At 41.0% G+C, this 12,647-nt stretch overlaps 1 pseudogene; it reads left to right on the top strand.

Annotated features, from left to right (window-relative positions):
• Positions 1 to 215: 215 nt before the first annotated feature.
• LOC116910363 lies at positions 216 to 5,296 on the top strand (annotated as a pseudogene).
• Positions 5,297 to 12,647: the final 7,351 nt, after the last annotated feature.

Raw genomic sequence — 12,647 nt, 5'->3', positions numbered from 1 at the left:
GGAAACTTAGAATAAAGGACGGCCATCAACAGAGATCTCAAATAAACATCCTAACGGTGAGCCTCAGGGGACTAGAAAAGGAAAAACAAACGAAAGCCAAACATACCAGAATTAAGAAACATCAAAAGTTGAAGTGGAGAGTTCACACTGGAGCTTCGGGAAGGAAGTATCTCTGTTGGGCTCTGAGGGAAAAGCCCGTGCCAGCTGCAGTCAGCATGGGCAAGAGAGGCTCCAAGCCACAAGGCGCAAAGTCCTCGAAAGCCTTCTTCCCGCAGACCTGCCGGAAGGAGCACAAGAGGCTCGCCAGCTCCCCAGTCAACTTCCGTGAGTTCTGGAAGAAAAGCCCCGAGAGATGGAAGACCATGTCTGCAAAGGAAGAGTCAAAGTTTGAAGAGCTGGCCAAGAGCAACTAGGCTCCTTATGACAGAGAGAAAGGCGATAAGAAAGGAAACGAAGAAGATCCTAATGCTCGAAAAGGACCACCGACTGCTTTCTTCCTGTTTTGCTCTGAACATCTCCCAGAGATCAAAAGTGAGCGTCCAGGCCTGTCTATCGGAGATACTGCGAAGAAACTGGGTGAGATGTGGTCTGAGCAATCTGTCAAAGATAAACAACCCTATGAGCGGAGAGCAGCTAAGCTAAGGGAGGCGTGTGAAAAGGAGATTGCTGTGCGTACGGTGCCGAGCATAAAGGTGAAACAGCAAAGAACGGGTCCTGGGGGCCAACAGGCTCAAACCGGAGGAATGAACCGGAAGGTGAGGAAAAGGAGGAGGGGTGAGGAGGAGGGGGAGGGGGAGGGGGGAGGAGGGGGAGGAGAGAGGAGGAGGAGAAGGAGGAGAGAAGAGGGAGGAGGAGGAGGAGGAGGAGGAGGAGGAGGAGGAGAAGAAGAAGAAGAAGAAGAAGAAGAAGAAGAAGAAGAAGAAGAAGAAGAAGAAGAAGAAGAAGAAGAAGAAGAAGAAGAAGAAGAAGAAGAAAGAAGAAGAAAGAAGAAGAAAGAAGAAGAAGAGAAAAAGAGGAGGAGGGAGGAGGGAGGAGGAAGAGAAAGAGGAAGAAGACAGGATGAAGAATAAATGACTGTCCAAAAATGCGTGGACTGTATGTGCTCGGGCAACCATTTTGCTAAGAATGTGAAATTTGACATTAGCTTCACTGTAAAAACTACACAGAATTTTGTTCAACTGATGAGATTCTTTGAAGAGAAAGTACTTTTAAAAAAATGTTTGTAGCTTTTTGAGTGGTTAAAACATACAGTTAGATTGAAAGCTTTTGATGTCGAATGTTTTTAAATATTTAAAGGTTTCTTTAATTTCTTATGGTAGCAAAACAAACTTCATAGGAATTGCCAGTAAAAATTTAAAAAAAAACTTTTAGGATGTTGCTTTTATTATTTTTAATAAAATAATGTATATTACTTGAAAAAAAAAGGTTGAAGTAGAAATAAGTGAAAGACTAGGAAAACAATAGAAAATGCTGACCAAACTAAGATTTGTTTTTCTTTAAATAGAAATGAAATCAACAAACCTTTGGCTAGACTAAGAATAAAAGTGAGAATGCTCAAAAAATAAAAAAATAAAAAAATCCCACAAAGATTAAAGAGAAGACATTATAGCTGAGAGCACAGACGTACAAAAGCTCAAAGCGTGTGAGCAGTTACAAAGCAATGAATTGGACAGCCTAGAAAAGTGACATTTTATCGATTTCTAGACAATTTATCAATTCTTTATCATCCCGAAATAGAAAATCTGACCAGACACCCCCCCAAAATTAAAGAGGTTAAATATTATCAGTCTATTTTCCATTGTTAATTCAAAATACTGTAGGCTGCTAAATGTGTGAAGAAAGGAGATATTTAGTTCTAAGTTTGGATAGCACTATTTCCTCTGAGACATTAATGAACATCTGCTAACCTCAGAGAGGGAACCAACCATAGACCCAAAATAATTTCAATTTATAGGTAGGAAGAATTAATACTATTACAGTGTCCAAATTACTTAAAGCAATCTACATTCAATTTACTAAATTTCAGTTTTTCACAGGGATATAAAAGCAATCTTAAAATTCATGTGGAACAACAGAGACCTTAGGGGCCCAAGTCACTCTTTAGTAAGGCATCGTGCTACCCACTTCAAGGTGGGCTGGAAATTTGTGGGCAAGCTTTTCCACTGCTTATCCTCTGCACTTGGCTTCTGAACTTACCACATTAATTGCATTTCTCCTTTCAACCTTTTATTCACAGCTGATGGAAAAGTTGATCTAGCCAAGGTAATGGATGAAGCAAGAACCTTTACAGGCAAGTGAGATCCTAATTTTTTATAGTAAAGGATTTTAAGTATCATTTATGTGTGCATTTGTGACCATCTCCGTGAGTAAACGACACATGTAGGATGCTTCATCCCTGGGTCAGGCAGTTATGAACCAAGTTGAGGTCTTTTAGGGGAATCATCTCTCCAGCCTCAACATGATTTCCCTCATGTCTTTATCGCCAATTCTATAACACCTATTTGTTTCTCAATCCAACATCCAGAAATTGGAATGTTTTCTAATGTGTTTTCTTCTTCGCCTGTTAGTGTGGTTGGTGTTACTTGATGTCAGAAGCCAAGCAGAGCCGGCCCTGATTGGTATTTGGATAGGAAAGTTCTTAGACCAAAAACCATCCAGTCTTTCGAAGGACTGGCAGGGTTTCCAGCAATCCTACAGCAAAGTCAGCCGCCACTTACAGAAATGGGTTTCTTTTGTATCTACGGTTGCTCTCAGTCATATCGATCTCAGGAAGCCTAAGTGAGATGGAGAAAATATGGGGTCGGATTTCAAAGTGGTTCTGGGGCTGCCTTATGTTCTCAGTGTATCCCACTGGCATGTTCTCACAACCAGCCTTAAGAGCAAGCTCTCTTCACTTGATGCCATCAACAGAGACATCGTGTTTCTTTGAAGGTTGTTCTCTCTAGATCTTAGAGGCCGTGGATATCCCTACCCTGAGCTTATATTGAATAGTTTAATTATTTATAACTATGCAAAATTCCATAATGATCTTAATTTTTATTATTAAGGAGAAAAAATTGGTAAAAATGAGGTAAAGAGTTTTCTGGAAAATATGGGGATAGAGTTCAAAGATGAAGACTTCGCCAAACTGATGGAGAAGCTGCCATTTGATGGTAAGCATCTTAAATATTAATGCGATAAAGAGGGTTTTAGATTGCTGTGACAAAACTATCCTCATTTTGTAACACTAAGTAGAAAGACTGTCTCAGAAACTATTAAAAATTAGATTGTCCATGTACTCTGACACGAATTCTCTCTACACAGGCTTCCATTTTAGATCTGGACATTCCTCTTTAGTATGCTGTCAATGCCAAGGGAGACAGGATTCATGGGAAGAGTAAGAGATAGTTTAGGAATGAGCAGGGCTGGGGAAGAGTAAAAGAGGTGTGTGTGTGTGTGTGTGTGTGTGTGTGTGTGTGTGTGTGTGTGTGTATGTGTGTGTGTGATATAGAACCTGACTACTAAACTTCCCCAATTTCCTCTAACATTGTTATCCACACACATGCATATGTGTAATGGGTGTGGGTGTGCCTGTTCCACTGTATGTGTGTGGAGGTCATGTACAACTTTGTAGAAGTAGCTTCTCTTCTCCCACCATGTGGATCCAGGGGATTCGACTGGAGTTGTTAGACTGGACTTGGCAGCAAGCTCCCTTACCATCTCATTGGCTCTCACGGTTTTTATAAGAAGGGAGATCTCTAGAGAAGATTCTAAATGTCTGTTTTCCTGAGTAAATGCTAATGATCAGACACACTTCTGTAACTTGGATCCTGTATCTCTTACAGAAAATGAAAAGGTCTACCGAAACAGGTTGCTAGCGAGCTTGAAGACTTTGAAAGGTAAGTGACAGTAAGTTTTGGAGACACCAGAGCTCATACGTACTTGTACATAAACGTATGCCCCATTGCTGTCACAGCCTTTATTGCAGCTGCCGAGCCTCTATCTTAGACCTAAGGAAGAAGACCCCCACTTTTTCAAGATTTCGTTTCCTTTTTTGAACAAAAGAAACAACAGGATTTCACATTTGTAGAAAAAAGGGCAAGTTGAAAAATTAGTAGTGTATTTAGTCAGGAGAAAACAGAAACTAGACTTGGAGTTCAGCCATTGTAAATTAACCCCAGATATTGTTCAGAAACAAGAAATAGTTACCTCCAGAACTAGAATTTCCTCAGTATTCATTTCTATTAAAATGAACTTACACATATTTATCATGTACATGATGCTTTAAAGTATAAATGACTAAATTTGGCTGGTTATTACAACACATTACTTCATATAGTCTTGTCTTGCAAAGAAAACACCAATATCCGTGCTCCTGGCTTCATCCCTATTGCTATGATAAAATGCTCTAACTGAAAGCAACTTTAGGGAGGACAGTTTCTTTGCCTTACAATCGCAAGCCATAATTTATCACTGCATTTAACACCTTCACTACCTAAACCTTAAGAATGTTTATCAGTAGAATGTGACCGTTTAAAATAATGTTAATATAAATAAAATAGTTTTTTCCTATTTTAGACATTACTAATACTAGTAAATAACTGAAGAGAGTCTATGAATAAGCATTAGAAAATGTGTGGCCTACCTTCCCAAAAGAATTTATATGCAATCTTTCTGAGTACTGGCACAATGTGTGAGTTGGCAGCAGGGTAACTACCTCCACAGGCTTTAGGAAGCTGTCTTGGAAGCTTTGTGTCCTCCTTCATGGGTCTCTCTTTCCTCAGGTGGGATGGTCAGTACCGGCAACCTGAAATCTGTCATGGATAAATTAGGAATCAAACTCAAGGATAACGAATTTAAGGATCTGATGCAAAATCTCCCTGTTGATGGTAAGTGGGGCTTTCAAATATCCTACTTACACTGGGAGAGTACTTCTTTATGAAAAGAAAGACCTTAACAATAAAAGTCCTAGGGTAAGGGGCCTTAGGAATGGTGGCCTCGTGTCATGTAATCAGAAAATTATACATACAGGGAAAGCATATAAGCAAACAGTAAGCAAAATTAGTGTTGAAGCCTATGTCTGAATGTGTGACATTTTTAATCTCCACTCATGACCAGTAGTAGACAGTCTTCTACACATTGAATAGCAAAATACAGAATCTTGAGATAATGGTACTTCTGAATTTCTTCCCATCACTAACACACATGATGAGTTTGGGATATTAGAATTGTGAATGAGATTCTTACTATTGAAATGGGACCTTTATACTTTCAAGATTTTCTTCATGATATTCACGGAGGCAATGGAATTGGATAAGACAACAGGAGATGTTGCCTGCATATTTTTCCTTAGAAATGTATTATTTTGTGTGTACGAGTGCTTCGCCTGCATGTATGTCTGTATACTACATGCATGCAGCACTGATAAAGCCAGGAGCGGGCATCGGGTCTCCTGGAGTAACAGGCATCTGGGTACTGAGAATCAAACCTGGGTACTTTATAAGAACAGTAAGGGCTCTTAGCCACTGAGCCATTTCTCCAGTCCTCACCACTGTATTTCTTAAATAACTATATAAAGTGCCTAGGAGAGAGTCTTTGTAAATGATAAATGACAGTTTGTCATTTTTATTCTCATGCTTTCTTCCAGCTAACAAGATTTCTCTAGAGACATTGATGAAAAAATTGAAGGCTTTTACAGGTGAGGAAGTACCTTCTGATAGTGTAACTTACGTTAAATTTATTTAAATTAAAGGGCACTGAAAAGAAGAGAAAATATTTAGGAATTCCAATCAGTGGCACCTCAGTTTTTCCGTGGCATTTCTAGAATCACATAAAATTAAAATGTTTCATATTGAGATAATCACATCTAAGGCCCCTTGGACTAACTTCAGATGATAAAGTGTTTTGTACCAGAATACAATATTGTCCGTTTTCCTTAATGTACCTCACTTCACAAATGGCTTAAAATAGTCTAAAACCTTATAGAATATGGTATAGTAAATAAAATATAGGAATGATGGGAACACCATTTTCACTGGAAGAAGCAAACGTCTTACCACACAAATATTTCTGAAGAGCAACTCGTAAGAATCAGTGTTATCATAGTTCTCTCATCAGCTTTTAATTCTAAAAGTTATCTTTTCTAATGTTAGTAAAACACACAAACGCACAAACAAAACACCTCTCATGTATGTAAAGTCAGTAACTCCTGTGGCGTGTACCCATCGACTCTGCAATTGATTCTTCCACTTGACCAAAGTTTTTCAACCCATTCACTGTTCAAGTTATTCAGACACATCCTGTAAAGCTCATGTGCCCTCAACTCCCTCTTTGAAAGGAGACAAGATCAATTCCGCTGACATGAGAAACATCTTAAAGAACCTGGGGATCGAACTCACAGAGAAGGAACAAGCAAGGCTACTGAGAACACTGCCTGTTGATGGTGAGCTTGCCGGGACACTTGGAAGCTTGGTTTTGTTCCTTTGTTCCTTTGTTTCTGTCTGTAGGGCTGTGTAAAACTCTCCAACTCTACTTCTGTTTATTTACCTCTAAAAATAGAAAGAAAAGAGAAAAAGGAGGCAGGGAGAGGAGAGGGAGAGGGGGAGGGGAGAGGGAGGGGGAGGGGAGAGGGAGGGGAGCTATTGTTATAGATGATCTTGCCCAGTTGTGTTTAACACTTTATATTGTAAGTGCAAGAAGCCCTGAGACAAAAGATGACATCACTCATAAAGCATGTTATTGTTAGGCCACTAATTTGTTTACATCATGAAGTGAGAAAAGGGTGGAGGAGAAGAAAATATATCAATGGGGGAAAAAAGTGACATTTAGCACACAGAGTCCTTCAGGTGCTAGAGTAGAGAGGCTCATCCCAAGGAGGAAGGTCTCTACTCCACGACTTCACTGTCTCGACTTAAATAGCATGCAACATAGAGACAGTTCTTTTTAATTTTCATTACTGTATGTTAGTGTATATGCTATGGATGTGTGCAGAGGCTGAGCATAAACTTATGACGTCACTCTCTCTTATCACTATCTCCTGGGTGCCGAGTTATGATTCAAGTTGCCAGGGTTACAGAGCATATACCTTTATCGGCTGAGCCATCTCACTAGCCCAAGACAACTCTTTAAAGTGTTGATGATTAGATCACTTGGATCATGCTACTTTTAGGATGTAAAGTTAGTTTCACATTAAACCAACTATGGTTTTTCTTCAGATGTTGGGAAGATATATTACAACAGGTTGATAGAAAGTGTGAAGTCCTTCAATGGTGAGTAACTCAATTAAAAGACAGATATCTATATCTATAGATATAGATATAGATGTAGATATAGATATAGATTAGATATAGATATAGATATAGATATAGATATAGATCTGACATTCACCATTCATTAAATCAGTAATTGTGATTTACTTTAGTATAACTCCATGTTTCTTTACACTAACACACTTTCTTTACATGAACATACACTAAGACACATATATCATGTGCACACAATAATCATAAAAATGAAAAGACTCTATTTCTATCCATCTTACAACCAACAGCATTTATTTTACCTTAAAGCAGTGGTTCTCAATCTTCCAAATGCTGCAACCTTTTAATACAGTGGTTCCTCATGCTGTGGTAGCCGCCAGCCATAATATTACTCTTGCTGCTACATTATAACTGTAGTGCTACTGTTATTAATTGTAATGTATCTGATATGTAACCCTGTAAAAGGGTCATCACTCCCAGAGCAGTCACAACCCATGGGTTGAGAACTTCTGTCTTAGAGGGGTCTATAGCATCTTGGTTTTTTTTTCAGCCCCCGTCATGGTGTAACTGAGACAAAAAAAAAAGTTTTTATTTTATCTTTTTCTGAGGCAAAATTTATTTTGAACTATTTTATTATATTTCTATGTGTACTTTGTTTTTGTTTGTTTGTTTTTTGTTTTTGTTTTTGTTTTTTTCTGGAGCTGGGGACCGAACCCAGGGCCTTTCGCTTGCTAGGCAAGCGCTCTACCACTGAGCTAAATCCCCAACCCCTCTATGTGTACTTTGACAAGTCTATTTGGGGTTTCAAGGCATAAAATACATCTTACTTTGTAATATTTTATTTTAATGGAATTTATGGTCATAGTATTACTTAGAATTTGATTAGGGAAGCATAATTGCCAGGAGCAGCATATGTTAAGAGTTTTATTACAATATTAAGCCATGAAATCATGAGATATAATGAATTCTGAGGGCTGACGCCTCTGCTCCTGCTCATGAGCCTGAGATCACTTCACTTGTGACTTCATGCAGAATACACTATGGAACCGTAGAGTAAAGGAATCTGTAGAAACAAGACAAGAATATTATGCTTCTGAGATGGCTGTTTCACTGCCCTAGGAAGCAGCCAGACAGCCCCATGCAAAACACTCTCTGCATCCAAAGACAGGGCAGACTTAAGTAGAAAGTCACACAGAATGATGCAACCTCCAACCTCAGTTCTGCTCTGCAATTATGCAGGTTTCTCTTTGACAAATGCTACCTCAGAGCTATGCAGAAAGGCTGGGAGTGTGACTCAGAGGTAGAGCTTAGCATGCATGAGGCCCTGGGTTCAGGTGACATCACAGAAGAAAAAAAAATAAAAACATGTACAGAAAATGGGATTCTTGGAAACATGATTTCAGCTTAGTAAGTTGGTGCCATTAAAACCGCGTTAGTGGATAAAGATGCTAGTTGTGAGTTTACTTATGGAAGATGTTGCCAAAATGCACCTTTTTTTTTAATTCCCATGTTATCTTTTTCCTAAGAGGGAAAGATTGACGTAAGTAACCTGAACAATATCCTGAAAAGTCTGGGAATCAAACTCCGAGAAGAGGAGTTTGCAAAGCTGTCCAAAGACCTACCTGTGGACTGTAAGTGCTACAAATGGCCCCAGGACATTCTCCTGTCTTTGTAGTACATCTAATCTATTTTTAAATAGATGCAATTGGTGACAGATACATATTAGAAAAATTGGAGGAGCTAATAGTAAGGTAAGAGTGTGGCTGGGTGACATCAAGGAGCTGACAGGCTGAGGTCAGAGTCTGAAGCAGGAGATGAAACAAGAGGTTCTATTATTTATGAGGAAGGGTGAAGGATGTAAAGAAGCAATGACCTTGGAGGAGAACTTAATTATCTCTTCTACTTCTCTGGATATTAATCCTGCTTTTTGGGAGTTCAGGGTTGTGGTGGTGGTAGATTTACTAACAATACCCATTTTCCACCTGGGATTCCATAGGTCCCAGATATGGAAGGAGAGTGTCTTGCATTGTAGATAGAAGAAATAATTTTTCTCTGTATTGGCAAATGTAATTGGTAAGACCAGTATGGGGAGCCTCCCTATCCGTCTGGTCACTCTTTATAGTAGCTTTGTATCTGATCAAAAGAGGAAGCAAACAAAAAGGTCACAATATTCAGAAGGAAAGGTGGGTATAGGAGTGATGGGAATGTTAATGGACTTCTAGCATCTGACTACAGAGCAATTTTCCAACCCTATTCAGAGAGACTGTTTGTTATGAAGGAGGGGTTTTCTTGATCTTAGAATGTCCATATGTAAGGGTTACCCTGGATTGAAACGAACAAGAAGGGGAGGGGAAAAAAAGTCTGTATCAGATCCAGTAAGGTCAAGCATCGCTGCCTGAGTGAAGCTTCATTCTTCTGATACTGGGGATGAGGTGTTGGTCTCAGCATCTTCTGAAGCTTAAGGGAGCAGGGTCCTGTTGGTGCTGATATTTAAAAAGGGAAGTTATTCTGAGGTGGGGCGGGTGATAAAGGGCTTGAGGTGAGATAGGTAAGTCCCATGAGGGAGTTCCTCAAGCTTAGCAGCTATAGGAGTCACAAGAATCACCTTGAAGGAACCCCACCATTTAGAGAACGGGGTGAGGGACAACCAGAGGGGAAAGAAGGATCTGATCTCCAATGTTGGTAAGGAGTGGACAGGAGTTAGTGTGTGGCCATGGTAGAGAGTGGTCAGTACAGTTCCGTAGGAGAGAGCAGAGATGACAGATTGAGATGGTGAGTAGGTGACCAGGGAGGGCAGAGGGTTTGGGTGAAAGACCAGAGTCAGAACTGGTTAGCCATACATGAGCTCAAAGAGTGAGATGTTGAGGTACAGTTCCTGTGGCAGTTTGACAAGGGTGTTTTTTAAGGACGGTTAGTCTGGGGGTTGGGGATTTAGCTCAGTGGTAGAGCGCTTGCCTAGCAAGCGCAAGGCCCTGGGTTCAGTCCCCAGCTCCGAAAAAAAGAAAAAAAAGAAAAAAAGAAAAAAAAAAAGGATGGTTAGTCTGTTCTATCTTTCCTGAGGCCTGGAGTGGTATGGGATATGAAAATGCTGAGATGTCGAAGGCTTTCAATAAGGTTTGGGAAAGTTAGGAGGTGAATTGAGGATCATCATCTGACTAGAGGAGGGCTGGGATTCTAAATTAAGGGATGATCTCCAGGAGGAGGAGATGAGAGACTGTTAGAGCCCTTTTGTTGGTGGTGGGGAATGCCTCCACCCATTCTGAGAAGGTATCCACCAAGACCAGGAGATACATAACACATTTGACTCTGAGCATGTGGGTAAAGTCAAGTTGCCAGTCAGTCCCAGGGAGGGAGCCTCTAGCATGGTAAGTAGAAAAGGGGAGGCGGGAGTTGGGGTCTGACATCTGACAGGTTTCACAAGGGGCAGTGATAGACCTTAAGAAATCTAAGTCCTCAGGGGTATGCTGTAGGTGGTCTTTAACAGAGTGAGATAAGGCTTAAGAGCTGGTATAGATAGGACAGAATTTGACGAGTAACAGGAGGGATATGGGCTGTAGTGTGAGAATGTCCTGTGGTGGATGCAATGAGTCTGGGCCTCCAAGAACCACAGCTCTACCTGTCTTGGTGAGAAGAGCTGACTCTAGCTGTAAAGACCATGACCAGGGTGCCTCCATTCCCCAGGACACCAGAGGGGTGCAGGATGCTCAACCATCACTCCCTCATATCCAGGAAGGCATTTATGCTGACCAGGAAAAGGAAACTCACCAATCAGTTGGTGATAGACAGAAGTCCAGCGACCGAGTAGCAGGAAAGGGAGCCTGTAGCAGCTAGACTGGGAATAAAGTCCCAGCATGTGGCCCCACCCCACAGTGGAGTGCACAAGCCCTGGGATATTCTAAGTCATGGTGCCAAATGCTGGATTTATGTGGAGGGATCCCTAAGTCACACCATGTGACAGGTCTCACGTGGGTGGCATATTCAGGAAGGGAGCAGAAGGTGCAGTACAGGAAAAAGGGGGAGGGGAGAGGAGGAATGGGGCCTTTTATCAGGGCATTCACAGCAGGAGGACATGACAGTGGGATGTATCACTTCAGCAGCTAGTGATGATGTGTCTTGCTGTTGCAGGGCCCCTGACTGGCTTGGAGGTGGCCCATTGCTAGCAATCCTAGCTTATTCTGTTTTCTTCTCCTTCAGCTGTAGTACCACATCATAATGTTCCTTGGTTTTTCTCTTCATGCAACTTTTGTAGCCGTACTTTTATGGACTGCTCTATTATCTATCACCCTTCCAAACCTTATTCTATCCCAAGCCCTTCCAGCCCCCCAAAACTAGGCAGGAGAGAAAAGTTAGAGGAGAAATGGGGCAAAGACCTCTTTAGACTACTTCCTAATGATTAGGGGCATCAAGTTCCTTGGGGTAAGTCTAATCTTCATTATCAGAATATCCTCCAACCAGCAATCCAGCAATCCAGCAATCCAGCAATCCAGCAAAGGCAGTGCAGGGGCACCAGCAGCACCAGGGGCAGCAACAATCACTCCAGGCCTTCTTGGGGTTCTTGCATTAATATCTTCTCAAGAGTCCCCAGAATTTCAAACATAAGTTATCTACAGCTGGCAAAGATCATGTCCCTCCTAGAGCAGAAGACAGTCATAATTAGTGGCTGTGGGTAATCTGAAGGAGCCCTATATCCCACACCTGGGATTAAAATAAAAGCATATCTGCTTAACATAACTGGGTGTAAGAAGCCAAAATTCTCACTACAAGCTCCCATATAAAATCTCATCTGTCTTTCTGTGTCTCTCCCTATCTGTACCAACACATCCGGATGTTAGTTCCTGTGGAAAGGAATCTAGAGCATACGAGGCTAAGTTGGTGACCCCCTGCTTCAGTTCTTTATGAATACATGAAGTTACTGGAATACTGGTCACATACAGTAGTATCTTCAAAGTTGCTTATAATGGCTTCCAAACACCATGGAGAATATAATTGTCCTGACCCAGGTTCCTTGGTATTAGTGACATTTCCCATTTAATGGAGATCACATTAATACCTTGAGGTCCAAGAATTTAGTAAGTAAATGGAAAATTCATGTGGTAGAGATTTTTTTTATTAACTTGAGTATTTCTTATTTACATTTCGAATGTTATTCCCTTTCCCAGCTTCCGGGCCAACATCCCCTAACCCCTCCCCCTCCCCCTCTATATCGGTGTTCCCCTCCCCATCCTCCCCCCATTGCCGCCCTCCCCGCAACAATCACGTTCACTGGGGGTTCAGTCTTAGCAGGACCAAGGGCTTCCCCTTCCACTAGTGCTCTTACTAGGATATTCATTGTGTGGTAGAGATTTTTATTGGATTTCTTTTCACCAAAAATGTATCTTAAGTTTCTTTTTCTATGTTGATGGTATTAAT

The sequence above is a fragment of the Rattus rattus genome, chromosome 9 (assembly GCF_011064425.1).
Source record: "Rattus rattus isolate New Zealand chromosome 9, Rrattus_CSIRO_v1, whole genome shotgun sequence".
NCBI classification, from domain to species: domain Eukaryota; kingdom Metazoa; phylum Chordata; class Mammalia; order Rodentia; family Muridae; genus Rattus; species Rattus rattus.
This window is presented reverse-complemented; position numbering and strand designations above follow the sequence as displayed.